Source organism: Spea bombifrons, chromosome 6, assembly GCF_027358695.1.
Source record: "Spea bombifrons isolate aSpeBom1 chromosome 6, aSpeBom1.2.pri, whole genome shotgun sequence".
Taxonomy (NCBI): Eukaryota; Metazoa; Chordata; class Amphibia; order Anura; family Pelobatidae; genus Spea; species Spea bombifrons.
The window spans coordinates 5,937,993-5,955,601 of NC_071092.1; the positions used below are offsets into that span (position 1 = coordinate 5,937,993).

At 43.2% G+C, this 17,609-nt stretch overlaps 1 protein-coding gene across 1 annotated transcript in view; it reads left to right on the forward strand.

Moving 5' to 3' along the window:
* The first annotated feature begins 10,247 nt into the window (after positions 1-10,247).
* The window catches only part of LOC128500326 (G-protein coupled receptor 22-like), a 62,869-nt gene continuing 55,507 nt past the window's right edge, over positions 10,248-17,609 (forward strand). The window contains exon 1 of the mRNA XM_053469441.1: positions 10,248-10,504. The gene's annotated coding sequence lies outside the window, so the exon portion shown is untranslated. The remainder of the gene's footprint in view (positions 10,505-17,609) is intronic.

A 17,609-nucleotide genomic window follows, 5' to 3' on the forward strand; every position in this document is an offset into this window, starting at 1 on the left:
ACATAAACAATTCTCAAGGCCGGGCATTGTATACAAACCCAACAGCTTCACGGATGCCTCCAACAGCTGTCCTATCACACACTCTAACCCCAACGCACTTCCATTACAACTTACACAACACTGCAGACACACAGTGATCCGACGCACGTAGAGAACCGGAAATGTGACAGGTAACACGACACAGCTGTCTCCCGCTTCAAAACATTACTGGCCTTGTTACAAAGTTACACTCGCTTTAAAGGGGGAGATACAAAGTTTCCCACATTAAACATGGTGCGATCTGCAGCGTAGCATTGAAACAATGTGTTTATTTACTGTTACCGTATATTTCACCCCGTCTACTGACGTCAATTTAACCTTAAAAATACTTTCTCTGGAAGACGGACGTAACAGGGCCCCCCCGTTACAATGCAGAGGGTCTCTCCCTGCACGTACATTTGGGGCCCCGTCCGAGAAACCGCAGCTAAATATCGAGAAGATTTTATGGGAGATAAGCTGAGGAAGTAGAGATCGGTGCCCTCCGCAGTCGCTACAATCCTTGATAAAATAATGACAAGCCCCGTGATTGCTTCCATAAAGTTATTATTAAACATAAACTCCAGGAGCGGACTGGAGGAGAAAAGAGACCCTGGAACTTTAAGGCCAGCGGCCGCTATATGCCATACTTAGGGCCCCGTGTATCCAGCCGGGGGCCACACACTAGAGCGCCTGATTGCTGCAGCGGAAAATGTAGGCAACATCTGTATGCCTTGCGTGACCCCGCGACCCCACGATTTTCTCAATAATTACGGCCTAAGATCCCCCAATGGAACGATTTAACTCAAGTGTGATGTCACTACGTTTGTTGAAGTCACTGCCAGATTTGCTACAACTCCTTATTTGTATTTTTTTGGGTGAAGTCCAAAATAATGTAAAATGTTTGTTTCCAATAAAACCAGTTACGGCAGACATGGTTGGCATTTGGGGAATGAAAAATGAAATGTTCGTTCTGCGCTTTAATAACAAAAACTATAAATATTTAATATGGATAATTTCAAATGAATCAGTTTAACGGGAAGTCGTGAAATGCAAAAACAAAGGTTGGTATCTCCAACGGGGTTCTTAGTAGGAGGGGGGTTAACCCTATGAGTACTGTATTGGTGTGCAGCAGCAGTCGACCACTCCCCCAACCCAGCACTGGTAGAGTTAAGTAAATCATTCCCTTCTGCCGCCATCTCTCATAGAATAAACTTGTCAAAGCTGATTAAAATATCTATCACTTTGGTCTATAAAGACATACATTTTGTAACATGACACACGGCAGATCCCTCTCGGAGACCCCGTGTCTTCTTGCGTTTTTCAGAAAGCCGCGTGTTAATCTGTCACTTTCACCCGCTAATTGCCCATGGGATGCAGAACACATTCCAGCCTACAACAAGCAAATCCCCCGGCTCCGGAAACATTTTAAGCCTAATAAACGGGAGCTCGCTTCTTCTGTATGATGGATTGCTCTCGGAATAAAGTTCCGTTAACATCATCAAGGATTTTTATGCTATTGAAATCTGTCGTGATGACGGCTGAGATGTGAGCAGAGTAACGAAAAGGACGACAATTTGGTGGTGGGAGAAGGTGGAAGCTGCCTTTGAACCACACTGGTTCACCCCATTGACTCCGCCATGATAAAGTCATGAGCTGGATATAACCTACTGGTTCTTAAAGGGGCGTAATTGGGAATTCGCCTATTGGCTCTGGATGAATTGCCGGAGCCTGTAAGCTATGGTATGTTTACGGGTAGGACTTCTTCTTATGTTCTTACCCCAAGGTATCTGAATATAGAGGTTGCTGTTATATGAACCTAGCAATGGATGGTTCCCTTTAATTCACTGGCACCCCAATATCACTGCAGGTCCCCCCCATGGAATCACCTTGGCCAGCCATGAAGCATTGTTGTCCTCCGCACACGCTCTATGTGAATCCTTGTCTGTCCTCATCCAGCTGGCGCCAATCCTCTTCGGTTGATACCTACAAGCAGCAATCACACAACCTTCATACCAAACGCCATATGTCTCAGCCTTAATCTGGAAGCCCCCCCCCAAAAAAAAAGGAGATCTAAGAACTCCAAAAAAAAAAAACCCAGAGAAGTTGGCACGGATAAAGATACACTGTTAGTGACAGCGATAAACAGACACGCAAAACAATGAAAGACACCAACAGTTTCCTCCATGAATCTGCCAAATAATACTGCCTACAAATTAACGTCTTTGTTCTTTAAAGTGACAATTCCGCAAGTATTAATCTTATTCTCCGTGCATCCGATGGAAAACAGAGCTGAGGATGCATTTTATCCAAAATGAATGTCTTTTCCGTCTGCAGATTAACTCCTGCCACCAAAGGCATGAATATTTATTTTTAGTTATGAATATAATTTTTTTAAGATATGAAACACAAGGGATTTCTTGCTAGTGGAGAAGATGTTAAATGCAAACTCCATATTATCCAGAGGCATCACCCATACCTAAAAATATAATGGTTTGCCCTCATATCCCAAACACCAGGGAATGATAAGTCTGAGAGCGGTCTACAGGCACGTATGTATCACTGTCTTTATCTCTCTCGTTGTACTCCGGGCCGACACAAACTATTTGCGTATTATTGTCCCCTAATTACCAAACTCCTAACCTCAGTGGGATTTCTGCCTGGGGGTAAAGAGCTTTTCTCTTAGCTTCAGCCGCAGTTTATGAAGCTTGGTAGGCCAGTCGAAGGATCTAATGAAGACGGCGTACAAATAACCTAAAGCATTTAGTGGGAATGCACGGAGCGCAGCTGGTTCATCTCGTCATGCTTTATCCATGCGTCATTTATTCCTATTTGGTACGATTTTCCATGATGATAAAGGGAAGGTGCTGTCGAGAAGCTGTGGGTAGCCTCTTGACGTTGAGAACGTTGGGAACCTGTAATTGTTGGAACTGAATCCACTCTTCCGTTGTCTGGCTACATCGAGCATTTCGGAGAACAATCAGGTTCTATGTCAAGGTTCTACAGGAGAATTATTCAGTATTTGTTTCAAGGTGTGTTATAAAAGGCCTAGTCTCAGGAAGTTTGCCTTATTTATTAAATCAGAGAGATTTCTTAAAAGACTCCTCTCCTTTTTAACTGTACATTATACGTGGCCACCTCAACCTTTCCTGAAGGAGAAACCCGCCGGGGCTGGTCCTTCATAATGCATAGTAAAGTTGAGGAGATGAAACAACAGTCTTCTGCTTTAGTAGAACCCTGTATTAGTCATTTTTATGTCCTACTGAACCTCGGTGCTTATATGAAGTGAACTTTGAGAAACTCAGCACAGCAATGAGGTCAAGGAGAACTCAAGAAGTCTCTGTTCTTGCAGTCATGAAACATTGTCTGCATGAAGTAAGAGAAAGGAAGATTAACGCTGGAAATTACAAAGGATTTGGTTGGTGAACGACTTTGGGTTCAGAGAATAGGAATTCACAGATTACAAAAAACAACAACTAAGTTAACTAAAGAAGAAGAGTGGAGCAAATGAGTTACATATATATCAAGATAGAACAGGAGGGTAACTTGACCGCTTGCGGCCACCCTGAGTCCCTCTTGCGGGATGTGGGTCTCAATGACCTTGGCGGGTGTTCCCGCTGACGCTGACAGGCAGTCCCGCTGATGTTGTGGGCAGTCCTGATGACTGGTGGGCGGGGAAGTGGGCAGGGAGTGGGGCGTGCCGCAACCCCGCTCGCCCAACCCGGAGTTTCCCATTAGTTACCCGGAGACCCAGAGAAGTGGCACGTCCCGCGGAGACTCCGAGCAAAACCACAAGAGTTCATACAAAACAGGGAGTTAAGAGGGCTGTTCCCACGGTATCAGACAATAAATGTTTTAATACATATTTATTAATTCTTATAATCTGTAAACACATCGGATTGGTTTATTTGCAGTGCTGTTTTATAAAGGGTAGGATTCGGCAGCGTGCCAGATCCACTGTAAGATGTATTTAGCACCCGTCGGCAAGTCTAAATCTTTAATGGCATTCATTTGGCAACCGGCAAACTTCATAAAACGCGCCGCATGAATCATGCATGTTCCAGCGGTTCACATGCTGTCTTCTCCTGTGATGTATTTGCCGTGGAGCCTAATTTTCCTGTGTTGTGCATCTGAAATCTCCCCTGCGCCGCTGCCTCGTGGTGTCTTTTTTGAATCGCTGCCCGGTAAATTGATGACTCGAATCATTCTATCAACAAGTTACCGCATTCGGCCTTTTCCTTCTTTACAAGTCAACACATCCGTCGTTAAACAGACTAATGTATTACAAACATCCAATATTTACTTTGTTACCGAATGTTACTGCCGGCTTTCTGTAAGTTATTTTAACTTATTTTATTCTTTTTTTTAGCGTATCTCTTTTTTTTTTTTTAAAGAAAAGCTGGCATAAAACCGGTTTCTCAGTATATTTAAAAAAATATTCACCTGTTTAGCATAAAGGCGTTAAAGTCATTTATCAAGTTGCCAAAAGGGAATATGCGGAGCTTAAAAGCTTCATTATCATCGTGTCAAATTCAACGTTTTGTTTGTGTGAGTAGCCGGGGATGTCTGTAGCCTCGCTGTAGGTAACGTAAGGGGATTCTTGACATCATTTATTCATAATTATTGATGACCCAACAGCGGTATATTCCAGAATGTGTCGACTAGGCATAGGCCGAGGGCGAAGGTCCAGGTGGGCTGCATAACAAGGAGCCAATCACCTTCTTGGTTCATCAGGATCCCTGTAGGGCCTCCGTTCAATGGGCCAGTAAAAAGGGAGATCACTGATCTCCCCGACCAGCCGTGACGGCACAGCCCTCCATAGTTCGTTTCCACCCGCCAGGATATAACGTCGTATCCCAGTGCTCAGAAGTAAGGACGGCCATGGCTGGCTCGCCAAACGTAAATAAGTCACTGGTTAGGAGTGTCAAATAAAACAAAAAAAGGGAAAACTAAACTAAATGTGTAGAATTTCTGATCTGGGCCATACGCCTATCCCATGCATGTTTAAATTACCTCTAGCCTCTACCACTTCTACTGGGAAGCTGCTCCATTTATCTACCACCCTCTCAGTAAAGACAAACTACCTTACATTACTGTGCTCCACCAATAGCAAGCCCCTATTTCATCAGGCCCCTTGTATTACCTGAAACAGGGCAAAGCGAGGACACGGATCAAAGCAGAAAACGGCATGGACCATGGAGTCGAGAAACACAATGAAACAAAAGCCACGTTGCGATGCAAAAACAGAACTCACAATAGCAGCAAAAGTGCCGTATGATTTAATTATCACTTCACAAAACATATTATTAAAAGGAATTTTCATGCCCTTTTGGGTGGTGGTTAATCACGCAGCTCCGTGTGGTTTGATGTCAAAACATTAATGCGCGGTTTTATTGCCTGTAAACAAAAGCTCCATTACAGGTGATCAACAGTTTAACGGATGCCTGGCAGGGAGTTAAAAGAGAACGTTTATCAAAAAAAAAAGACAATTCATTATTGGTTTATTGAGTTGATCAGAGCCCAAGAGCTGACCCTTCTCACCCCGATGTCTGCCGTTCTCTCCCTCTGCTACGTGCGTCAGATACTGTCCTGGTCACTAACAAACTTGTGATCAAAAAAAGTGTCTTTATTTATGAATACTTGTTCACTTTCATCAAAAATACTTAAGATGGAGCCCCTAAATATTTTATTACTGAGGGCCACTAAGAACTTAGAACCACCTGTTTTGCTGCATAGAGGCGTTTTTATATTCTTTAAAAAAGGGACGTGGTCACGCCTGGGAACTCTCAGGGTTTTGCCCGGAGACTCAGGGTGAAGCGTCGCTTCTCGGGGTCTCCAGGTCATTGAGTGGGGACTCCTGGTCGTGGGAATGTCGATGTGGCGCGCCTCGCTTCCCACCCTTTTCCTCATTAAAGTAGCATGTGTTCTGTGATGTCGGCGAGACCGCCCACTGACGACGGCAAGACCGCCCACTGACGACGGAGAGACCGCCCACTGACGACGGCGGTACTGCCTGCTGACATGAGCAGGACCTCCTACTCCCGCAAAGGGGGGGACTCCTGGTAGCCGGAGCCAGAAAGTTCCCAGGGATGGACATGTTTAGGGGATGACAAGGTAGTCCTGGTACTTTAAGGCCAGCAGCCGCCAAGTGCAGCCAACAACTCGATACAAGATGCAACACGTTACATTCGAACGGTCATGTGACGTGCGGCTAGGAAAATCCAGCTTGTAGCCACGCACTGCAGCACCCGATCTGCCACTGGAGCAAAGTATGAAGCATCATCCAGCAGCCCACTGGGCATTCGCCGGTGTGCCAGATGGCAAGTCTGGGCCTGAACATGGTAGCCAAAACATGGGGTTTAGCAACAGGCTTCTATGTGGACTATTCGCTATGCTCTGATTTGGCCTGACCTATCTACAATCTAACTATTCTTGGGTTTTCTTTGGGTTATTTTCTAGAAAGATCATGAGTCCGATTGGGTAAACGACTCCGCTATTCGATGTATAATCAAATAAAATCTGTGAACATACTGTGAATAACAAAGCTAAATGTCTCAATTTAGAGCTTGACTCCAAATTTTGGATAAGGGAATTCCGGCGGCCACTTGAGGACGGCCCTTTCCGGAGATCGATCTCCGTCGGCTCGAATCCAGATCACGCAGGAGAGGTATTGGTTTTTACGAAGCTGAAACCATCCTCTCCCACGGCTCGTAATACGACTTAATTGGAAGTTTTTTGGCAAGAAAAAGTGGTTGTTTTTTGGGTTTTTTTACACGTTGTGTTTTTAACTGCTGGAATGCAAAAATATTCACCGCACGGCTGTATAAAAAAATCCATTCTCCCCTTCCAGAAAAGCTAATTTCGTTAATTGTCATTATTCTCTGCTTATGTTTGATGTCGTTTGGGAAGAGCCATCGATGCACGGAAAAAGAAAAAAAAAAAAAACTCACATGGTATTAAATATTATATATTGAAAGATTATGTAATCGGAATAATTGGTGAAAAGAATAAAAATTAAAAGTAGCGAATGTTAAAATAGATAAATATTTTATAATCACAATATAATCATTTTTCGGCTTCTTCTTCCACCATTGCCGTTGTTCGGCTAATTAATGCATTTCCCAGAATCCCCTGGGACTTTGGCTAACAGGGAGCATGAAGTTGCATGGAGACAAGAAAGCAAGCAAGGATCCAAAGAGAAGACACACATTAACCCTTTCTTTACTAGCTTAAGAATAATCCTTTTTTTCTGATCCTATTTCATCTTAAACTAGGGTTTTCTGCAAAAAAGAATGTCTCGGGATACGCTCCGAGACTAACGGTTTAGGGAAACGATTTAAGATCGGTTTGGTGTGTTTCAAAACCATTCGTTTCAGAGACTCCTGGCGCATTTCAGCGGTGACGTCGGATTTTTATATTTGCCAAGTGTCTCGCATTTTGGTGGCCTGTCATCAATGCACTGATTTTTCTAGAACCGCCTAGGCCCCAGATAAATTCCGTAGAGAATCTTTCATATTCCTTAGACAAAGGAAATTATTAACAGTAACAGTTTCTTTTCTTTTATATTTACAAAAAAACAAAACAAAAAAAATATATAATATAATATATGAAGATAAACTGTGGTTTCTACATGAAAGCATCTAGATTTTCTCCTAGATAAAAGATTTCACTAAAATCAGTATTCTGGTGGCACACAGAAAAATGAGAAATCTGGCCACTGGGCGGTCTACGCACTCCCATAACATTCCCTGTCTCACAATTTAATGCATGCGCGTGAAAAATGTACGTGAGTAGGACTTCTTAGTCATTCGTTTGCTGGCGATTTGACTACTTGAGTTCCATGAGCAAACATTCTAGAACATTGGAAAGTGTTTTCTAAGTGGTCACCCCAATCTCGGGGGATGTTAGTGATCATGTCTGGCTCAGCCAGTTCCGGATAAGTTAGAAATGGTCCGTTTTCAGGAAGAAGGTTTCTTGTACGGGGATAATCCTCCTTTCGGCTGGTGGCTTGCGGTTGAAGGCAGCTGTAAGCCATTAAGTGATGTCGAATGACAGTTAATGAGGAAGACCTGACACGATGTGTTGGTTAATCGAAGGCTCCAGTAATAGGCAGATAACAGCCACAACATATTGAATGCTTGGTATTGTCGCAAGTGCCTGATCCCATATGGATTCCTCATCAATAACAACCATAAGCTCATACATAGAAGTATAGCATTTGCCAGCAGATCGGCCCCATTCGGCCCCCGTCTAGTCTGCCTGTTTCTCCTGCTGTAAAGACTCAAACCTTAATCAGTCATTGGTCCCGTCTTAGATTCAGAAGCCATATCCCTATCCCATGCATGTTTCGAGTCCATCAATGTTTTATCCTCTACCACGTCTGCTGTGAGTTGTTTCATTTATCTACTACCTTCTCAGTTACGTAGAAAAACCTTAATAACACAAATGACATTCTCTGAATTGACCCCAATTTCTAAATCCACCAATTCCAGATTAGGGTTCAATATCTAGATTTGGTACTTATTGTAACTGAATCGCCAGCATTAAACCTTCATGTGACTCCTGTGCCTACCCTCTGCTACTTAAAGGGTTAACACCAGTGACTCTTCCAGTTCTTGTTCTTTTTGTTTCGCTCTACGAGTCTGAGATCCCCAATCTTTGATCTGTTCAGCAGCCTATTCATTTTGGCCTCATGTGGCCTGGAGAAATTACCAAGTCATGTGCACCAGGATAATGAAAATGGATTTCCAGTTAATTGGGTGATACCACTGATATACGCCTTGCATAAAGCGCATAGGGCAAGGTAGGTTATATTACCCTGGAACGTTGCACCTGATACTGGAGTTATTCTGTTATTTGTCCGGTAGTAAAACTCCCCATTCCACACCAAAACTGACAAGGGGTTAACTGAAGCTGGGTGCTCTGGCATGAAGAATCTTTGTTTTAGCTGCAATTCCATATCTTGCCACAGGGGGCATCACAAATACATTTCATACCTGATTAGATTCTTTAATATTTGGGAAATGTAAAATGTCAGCGAAGGGGTGTGGAGTCGGTGATTTTTCACACTTGACACCAGAAAGAAACTAATTTGAAGATCTATTTGCTGTATAAGTTCTTAACCCCTAGAATGAATTCCCATACTTACCGCCTCCTGGACATCAACGCTATCTCCACCCCACAGGCATTAAAAATGAAGAGTAAATCAAAGGGGTCTAAGTTCACCCAAGTCCTGGGTAGGGCAAGGGCAAAAGGGGACATGGGTTAAAGCGGCTTGTAGGAAGGGTGTGCATCTAACAGATGAACTGTTTAACCTGGCTACAGAAAATCTAAAAAGGCAAATGGTATCTTTGTATCTGATGGATGATGAGGATGGAGAAGAATATTGATGATCATTAGGAGGCAGCAGATGATAAAAATAAGGTTAATACTAGGTGAATTCAAATAATTGGATGGGAGTGGATAAAAGTGATGGGGCAGAATAAGCTGTAGGCAGATATTAAGGTAGGGCAGATGATAAAGGGTGAAGAAGCTATGAGGAAAGAAGGTCCAGGTGGGGGAGAATGTGGGGGAGAATGAGGAATGGGATCTGAGAGTTCAAACACCCAGAAAGGGGGATCCACATTGTGTGGAAATTGTTCAGAAAATAGGTTGAGGGGAAGGAAAGTAATAGAATGCATTAAACTAGCGGAAAGAAAGCAATCTTGATGGGTCAGATTCAAGAGGATGGGGAAATGGAAGGGATGGGAGAGATGAGATAGAATTCTAGAATGTAGAGGAGAAATGGAATTCAATGCAGAATTAGAATGAAGAGACACAGAGTGAGAGAGGGGGAATGCAGAGGTAGAATGTGACCTCAGAGACAGAATGCAGAGGTGGACAGAATGCAGGGACACAGAGTATCCACAAACACATGACATAGAATGTAGGGTTACCATATAGAATGTACAGGCACTAAATAGAGAATGCAGAGGCAGTGAGAATGTATGGCACAGAGAATGCAGAGAGAATTCGGAGAGATAGAGAGGTGGAGAGGAAAGAGAGACAGGGATGATGTACAAACACAGAGGGAATAATACACACACAGAATGCGAGTGAAAGAGAGAGGGAACTGATCAAATAAACCGGAGATGGGAAGAGGTAGCAATAGGGAGAGAGGGAGGGAAGGAGTAGGAAGAAGAGGGGGAAAGGAATAAAGGAGAGAGAAGGAGGGATCCAGGGAGAGAGAGAAGGAGGCTGCAGCATTCACACTCACACACCTGCAGTAGCAAGGCAGGGGGCTGGATCCCAGCAGAAGAGGGAAATTGGAAGCCCCCACACACTGAAGCAAAGGAGACAATCCAGCAAGGACACTCATGTCACCAGCATGCACTTAAGGGTCTCACCTCCGGGCAGCAGGCAGCAGGAGCCAGCATGCAGCCCCCCAGTGCACCAAACTTCCTGCACAGCACCTCTCTAGGACAAGGGGGCTAGGTGCAGCATCCCTGGGGTAAGTGGCATTTGCCCCCCAACACCTTTTATTTACACTCCAGATCACCTGTGTGTCATCCAGAGTTCCCACTCCCAGCCAGTTGGCTCCCACTGGTTTTATTTTGCTGGAGGGAGCATCCTAGCATTTGCTGCATCTTAACCCATCCAGACATCACCCTACCTGCTGGAGTACTAGGACCTCCGAGTCTATACCCCTATGGCTCTGAAACGATTAACCCCTTCAGAGCAAGAAATACCACCTGTCAAAAAATAAAAGTTAGAATTCTATTTTTTAGCTTAAATATCAAATGTTGATTTTTTATTTATTTTTTATGTGTGTGTATGAATGTTCTGCTCAGATGAAGAATTAACCTCTGCAGTGCTGGGGGTCAGTGCAGTGCTGATTACACCTCTTGTCAGCATGCAGTTCCTTGTGTGATTATTGATGAGAAATGACTTGGGTGATCATGCAGCTGTGAAAAAACATACCAGGCAAAAGAAAATGCTTTGGAAATGACCTTAGATGAGGGGGTTATATAACCAAGTGATATTACACAAGGAGATGGGAGATCTGCATTTTAGAAAGCTGGAGGGGGGGGGGCTGGATGTGGGCAGCAGGTCTCAGAGGTTCCACTCTATACTGCAAAGGCAATGTTTATTTCAATCAACACACATGATTGTTACATGTTTATAAATACAGGCTTTCTTCTGGTGTGATGTATTTATATGTTTGCATTTGTTACATTTCCAGATACATGGCAATATCCATTCTTTTAGATTGTAAGCTCTTCAGAATAAGTTGAAGGTATAGCTGCAATTTTTGATGGACCTAAGCATTTGCATCTCTAAAATGTTACTCTTTATAGTTTTATTTTCTAGTCTATCAATCAATTTATCTATCTATCATCTATCTATCATCTATCTATCTATCTATCTATCTGTCTATCTATCTATCATATATATATGTGTGTGTATACACAATATCTGTCTATATATATACACACATATGATGATATATTTTTATTTGTATTTGCTTAATGTTGCCGGATATCTTAATACGATACGTGGATTTTATTTGATAGATTGCGAGCTCTGCAGACGAACCAGTCTACCCTGTGTTCATTGTTGAGCATAGTGGCGAGTATCATCTCTACCGGCGTGCACACAATACAAACACTTGTGTTACAACCCAGCGGCTATAACGTGGAGGGGAATCTTGTGCTAACACAGAGGGGTCACAGCCAGGCTGACGCTTGTTGACATAGGGTTTTTTTTTATTTGGCCCCTTACACTCCTGCAGTAATACCCCGGTGTAGAGACGTGGAGGCAGAACGGTAAATGTTAATGATATTTTAATACTATTTGATATACGGCATATTTGCAGATGTAATTGAAGTTTTGATTATCCACAGCTGCAGTAAACACATTGCCGTTACCCGTTAATATTCCCGCATTTCCTTCTGAACTGGAAGGATGAGATTTATGCCGTTGGATTTTATTAGCATAAATTGCCCTAATAGACATCTTTCACACAGATCGGGCCGCAGGCTGGGTGCTTTGTCTGGTTCTGCGGCCTCCTTACGCGCACGCTCATGTTATAATAGCACATATAGCCTTCCAGGGCATTTGCATGGCCGTGGGCTTTAGGCAATAACCAAGAGGCCAACTTGTATCAGCTGTTTATTACACCAGAGTATCAGCGTTCTCTACGTGACAGTATGGTGTGACAACTGGGTTAAAATATAGAAACATAGAACCTGCCGGCAGATCGGCCCTGTTCGGCCCCTGTCTTGTCTGCCCGTTTCTCCTGCTGGAAAGACTCAAACCATAACCAGCCGTTGTTCTCGTCTTAGATTCAGGAGCCATATGCCTAGAAATTCCCTTACTGTATTAGCCTCTACCACATCTGCTGAGAGGCTGCTCCACTTATCTACCACCTTCTCAGTAAAAGTCAACCTTCCTTACATTACATCTAAACCTCTGACCATCTAGTTTTAGACCTTTTCTTCTAAGAAACCATAGGGTTTAAGGCTTTGCTACTAGAATAAGCCCAAATTAACTATTGGATGACCGGAGGAGCATTCGCCTACCTTGTGTGTTGCTCACCTCCCTGTAAAGGTTAAAAGGGTTATTTGCCATCACAGTAGGTGGTGAAAAGAAGAACAGTTTGAGTCAGACATTTATTACTTGCTGTGAAATTCTGTTCTTTCGTAGCGTGACGACCGTGCTACAAGTAGCATCTTATGGTAAAAAAGGCCATTTATTAACCCTTTAACGTGAGGCACAATACAGTATTCACCTATGGCACACAGACAGTTAAAGCCAGATGCCCACTCTTTTATTGATGAGATTCTACAATTAATTCTTTATGTTACAAAAAAAATGCCGACATGGAAGAAAACATAATCGAGATTATTTAGTTTTTTCTTTCTAGTTGTTGGCTTTTTTTCTTCCCCGAGAGTAATTTTCTCTAAAACACGAGCAGGAAACACACATGACCTTGAGGAAGAGTCACACGGAGCAATCTATGGAATTGATGACTTTGTTACGCCTGCCCCCTTATTAAATTGACCAGACCTTTTTTTTTTTTCAGTGCTCGGGGGTTAATAAAAAATTCATTCTGCAGGGCTGCCATGGCCGTTAGTATGCATTGTTTTATTCATACCTTAAAGAGGGGTTATGAGTCACTTTGCTGTACAGTAAATGGTCTTTTTGAATCGAATGGATGGTAGCCTCCAGGTGATCATTTTAGAAGCAAAATAAGCGCACTCTACCTTAATGCCCCGACGCTAAAATATTGGTGGTAAACAGTGCAGTCCCGTATGATAAATATATTTCACGCGTGGTGCATTAACCCCTTAGTTCGTCATAGAGCAATTTGGATCATCGAAGAGCAGTATCAATGTCAGGACTACCCGTACAATGGCACTTACCACAGGAGTTATTCTGCCCAGTCCCCTGATACAAAGGGAGAAGCCCCAAGTAACAGAGAACCAGGACTTAGAGGATCCCAACAGTAAGGAGGCCTAGTACGGGCAGGTAGATATAGGTACTGAGTAAACAGGTGAAGGAATCTCCGGACGAGCCAAACTGGTACACAGAGCTGGAAGTCACACAAGCCAGGAGTCGAGACACGGAGCGGGTAGTCAGACGAGCCAAACTGGTACACAAGTCACCGAGCAGAGGTACAGAAACGCAATCCAAAAGAGTAAACAGGCAGGCCGAGGGTCAAAACAACGAAGATCTGGAGTACAGCAATATACGAGGTTTAGGACCACAACAGGGTGCAGGAGAAACGGATTTCCGGCTTTTAAAAGCCGGCGCCAACCTGAAACCCCGCCTCCAAGCTGACGTCACGGCCGAGCCCTCAGCCGTCCGTCACCACCCCGATGCCACCCACGCGGCATAGCCGCGCCCCCAGAGTTCCTGCGGTAGCCGCCAGAGGAGGAGGTAAGTATGGAGGCCGGGGGGACCTCAGACTCTATCCCTTGAGTTCCGTGCCGGCAACGGAGCTCCGGGGAGGGATCTCGAACTCCCGGTTACCGTGGACGGTAGCCCGTCCTCCGGTACCGGGAACCAAGGGATCGAGAACCCGACGTCCGCGAGCGGCGATCCGCCCGCCAACGCCGGGAGTCGGATCAGTGACAATCTTTGGCAGAACTGTAAAGAATAATGGCAAATTCTACAAACAATGCCAACGTCTCAGCCATTACTAGATGCCGTTGGATGCTTTCTAACAATCTAGGTCCAAACTGTTCCGATACTAATTCTATGGCCAGGTAACAGTATGAAGGAGCTAACCAGCCTTCATAAAAGTAATATTTCATCTAAGAGGAGCCGCAACTCTCCCGAGGGAGTCAGGCGCCAGGTTATGACATCATAACTGTGCGCTTGAGTCACTAGCCACCCGCGGAATAGCTGGAGAGCAGCGATCTAAGTCACACGCTGCTTCACATTTCCCTATTAGACTATCTGGGACTGTCTTCTTTTCTTAAAGGGGCACCTTAAGAGTCCCAGACATTAATATATTAATTAATTAAACCTTCCACCAAATAAAGACTCTGTGTGTTGGGACACCATAAAAATGTAAAGGCACCATGCATTAAAGTGATGGCTTTAGTGGCCCTTTAATTCTTTCTGCATTTTCTGACCGATGTGTAACCATATTGATACAGTTTCTTATATTTTCAAAAGCCTTTCATTGAGCTATAATTAAAACGTGTATTTATTGTAACAAAGGAGAATTTTGTATTTTTGGTAAAAATTGTCAAGAACACGCTGTCCATATGATGCAGCCGTGTAATGGCGATGCTTGACGACTCTTGTCCACGTCGTTTAGTTACACAGATTTATACGGAAATATCTGGAACTTAACCCTTTCTGCATCTTTCTCGGCTCATTACCTTAACGAAGCGCTTGAGAACAAACAATTGATACCAGAAATGGGCTCCGGTGTATAGAAATTCAACACGGCTCTTATCCCCAAATTCATTTTTCTTTGTATCTTAAATGTATATTTTTTTAGGGTGATCCTGTAGTATTTGAACTTTGGAAGGAAATCCAGGCGTAGGGGTAGTAAGACATCATGCGGAAGGAATAATGTACATCTATATTATAAATCATTACAGCAGATCATTGTAATCCATCTCGGTCCACTCTGCTGCGAAGAAAAATTGATGTAGTAGTCACATTAAGAATCATATCATTTGTATACATAATTTATATGCGTGTGCATTCGTAATTTAAAGTCTTTTCATATTCACGCAATTTTACGTCTGAATGATGTATATACAGAGGGGGGGGGTATCCGCGTCTGGCCGAGGCATTAAGTTGAAAAACGCTGGCGTGGGAATTCTACAAACATCACGTTTTTGGCGGTAGTAGAAACTGCTATTTTCCACCTGATGACATCACAACGTACTGACTTTTTATGGAACGTGGAAGTCGTCAGCAAGACCTTATACTATATTTATTCTATATAGTGCCACCAACACTGGAAATATTTAACAAAGGTGAGCTCGACTTTTTAATAAGGCACATGGAGACATATTAGTGTTGTTAGTTAGGAGTTAGTATGAATGTGTATGTGTAAGTGTGTGTTAGTGTGAGTGTGTGTTTGGACATGTGTATTAGTGTAGGTGTGTAAATGAATGTGCTAATGCATATGTTGAGTATGGGTGGGGGTACCGTACCACATTATCACATTGATAAAATACCTGGGGGTTTAATAAACTTTTAGAATTTATCTTTAAAGGGACAGTTATCCTTTGATTCGCTGTTTCTCGCACCCGTCTATTTCACCTCAAGTACGTCTCAGTTTCCGACCTCCAGGAATTAATACCCCATCGACCATGCGGATTTAACCCCTTAATGACACAGGCTCAAAATGCATTGTTTTCAATGGTTTTAGGGACTGCCCATTGTCCGACTGCCCATTGTCCTTAAGGGGTTAAAGAACAATCACACAGCTCATCTCCAACATTGCGGTTGGTGAACTTTAATCCCATTGATTTCAAAATATTATTAATAGGAGCCAGTGGATGGAAGATCCATTGGCCTGAGAGCCGAATGTAACGTTACAGACAGGGGGCATTTGCCCCTATGCCAAGCAGAACGGCGCTGGGGTATCTGTTTGGAAGGAAAATGTTTACACCAAGAGGCAAAGCGCCGGGAATGTTACAGGAGATCAAACGTTCATTTATGAGCCCCACAAAACAGGTAGATATGATATGCACCATTCCAAACCCGTCATACCGTTACACACGCTTACCTGAGCACTGAACTGCTGCACATACAACATGAAATAAAACGTAATAAACATAAAAGCCTAAAACTGATCAGGTATCGCCAAAACAAAAATGCCAAATAACTGAAGAATGCTACCCATTTCAATGGAATGTGTGATAAATATTAATTTGGTGTGTTGTGTAATTATGTAAATGAATTTCCTATCACAGTGCCTTAGTATGTGACCATTTACGTGATCTTTGGTATCAATTACAAACCAAGCCATTTATTTAACTTAATAATACAAAACCTACAGTAAAACTCAGTTGCTTCTGAATGTATAAACGCCCCAAAAAAATCCAACCCTTATTATTTCTGAAAGCAGAAAATCCAATGCATTGAAAATCTGGAGTTCATTTGTGGTGGCAGCTGATCCCTGAAACAGTCTAGATATCGGGAAAGTAAATATGAATGATTTTACTGCAGGAGAATCTCTATATGTCTGTTTCCGGTTGATATATTTATCGTATATGTGTCTCCGGGACTCTAGGGTATGAAATATTGAATGAAAATTAAAGGCTAAATACAAGAAATTAATGCTTTCCATGAATCTAGGGCTAAAGAGAGCGCAAGATAACCACGGTAACCGATTCATTGATGGCGGTGATGGCAGAGGGGTATCTGGAGAGCTCTGACGTTGTTCTTATAAGGAACCCTGTGACACCCCGTGTTGGTGACACCAGGTTTGGTGGCTTCCATAGAAATTGACAGTCACGTAAGACAGTCTTGACACATCTAGACTGTCTGTTTCTCCTGACTCTACCGGTCTCGTTTTAGACCCAGGAGCCAAATGAGTCACAATGAGATTAATGCTCTGGGAATTCTGAGATCCCCCTCAAACCTGGAGCCGACTCCTTCGTGTTCTCCTTTCAGACAGTGGTATCATAACTGATGCCTTTCTCCCTGCTCTATCCCATCTGAAACTCCTGCTTGAATACAGGTTTCCTCAGTCAGAAAATCTTTACCTCCAGGCATGTCAAAATTTCATAACGGCCATTATTAGAGCCGTTTGGTTGCCACCATGACAGCGTGATGGAATATATTTGACGATTCTCATGGTTGGCCCATTGACAACGTTCCCGGTTACTACTCTGCAGTAATGGGCACCTTTTCCCAGTTTGTATAGAGATACATTTACCTCTTAAGATGATTTCTTTTTACTACGGTGTCTACGATGTTGGATACACATGGTGAGAATCATGGACTTTCTACTCCAAGCCTACTTGCTTGACGATTGTATTCTGCTTTCTCCTCATTTAACACTCACACCCCTTGAAACCCCTCTTGTTAGACCCCTTTCCCTTATTAATAACCCCTGGTCTGTTTGTCAGCACACA